Source organism: Elephantulus edwardii, unplaced genomic scaffold (assembly GCF_000299155.1).
Source record: "Elephantulus edwardii isolate Elephantulus edwardi_28Jun2011 unplaced genomic scaffold, EleEdw1.0 scaffold00040, whole genome shotgun sequence".
Taxonomy (NCBI): Eukaryota; Metazoa; Chordata; class Mammalia; order Macroscelidea; family Macroscelididae; genus Elephantulus; species Elephantulus edwardii.
Window position 1 is genome coordinate 20,084,916 of NW_006399790.1, and position 1,158 is coordinate 20,086,073.

Here is a 1,158-nt window from a genome sequence, read left to right on the forward strand (position 1 = left end):
TTGGGACCTCAGAAGGCTTTTAGGACCAATTAGTGGATGACAGTGTGGCGCTTCCTCAAAAAGCTGAACGTAGAGATTCCATATGACTCAGTTATTCCATGACTTGGGATATACCCTGAGAAAATGAAAACTAAGGCACAAATGGAGATTTGTACACCAATATTCATAGCAGCATTATCCACCATTGCAAGAACATAGAAACAGCCCAAATGCCCAACCACAAATAAATGGACTGAGAAACTATGGTACATTTACACCATGGAATAGTATGCAACATGCAGGAGTACTGATTTTGTAAATTATAATCTAACTTGGGAGGGACTGGAGAGCATTATGCTGAGTGAACTAACTCAGTCCCACAAGGACAAATATTGTATAAAACCATTATTGTAGAATGAGTATAAGGATCCAAGGGGTGTGAGGGAAGGTGGAAGCAGAGGGATGAGGATGTGCAGGAGAGGGAGGTATTAATCATGGAGTTATACAATTTAATAGGTAGTGTTAGGAAAATTGGAAGAATCTGTTCTCAAAATCAATGTATTCGAATTTTGTAAATAAAATAGTATTTTTATTTATTTTCTTTTATGAAACATACTGTTTATTTTCCGTCAACATTATTTCCACTTTTTAAAAGACCATTTAAGACCATTCCATGGTGGTGCCCACACACTCAGTGGCCTGAGTGGTGTGGACTGCAGACCAGTCTTCACCTGAAGGCTGAACGTTCCAGTATTCAGTAAGGAACTGCTGAGTAGGCACAGAGGGCACCTGGACACCTTCAGACCAGTCTGTAACTTCAGGCTGAGTAGCAGTGAATTCAGGAGCAGGGGCCATCCATTCTCCCTGAAACTCCTCCTTGGTCACAGGCTTTTCAGCAGCAGCCTGTTCTTCCTTTTCAATCTCTTCCAGATCTATGTAGAAATACAGATTGGGCATGACCTCCCACGGGTGCTCCCAGGAGATTGTGCCACACACGTGGAGGACTTCCTAGGCCAGCATCTACCACATCAGACCCATGGAGTGGGCTCCCTTGCTGTTGCACGGGATAGCAATGTCTACGTAGCACAGAGGAGAATCTGTGTTACACAGGGCAATAGTTGGCAAGTTAATGTAAGATGCTTCTGTCAGAGGCTGGTGGTCAGCCCTGGGATCAGTAAC

The 1,158-nt window shown here is 43.4% G+C and overlaps 1 pseudogene; it reads right to left on the minus strand.

Moving 5' to 3' along the window:
* Positions 1-639: 639 nt before the first annotated feature.
* Positions 640-1,158, minus strand: LOC102850818 (annotated as a pseudogene).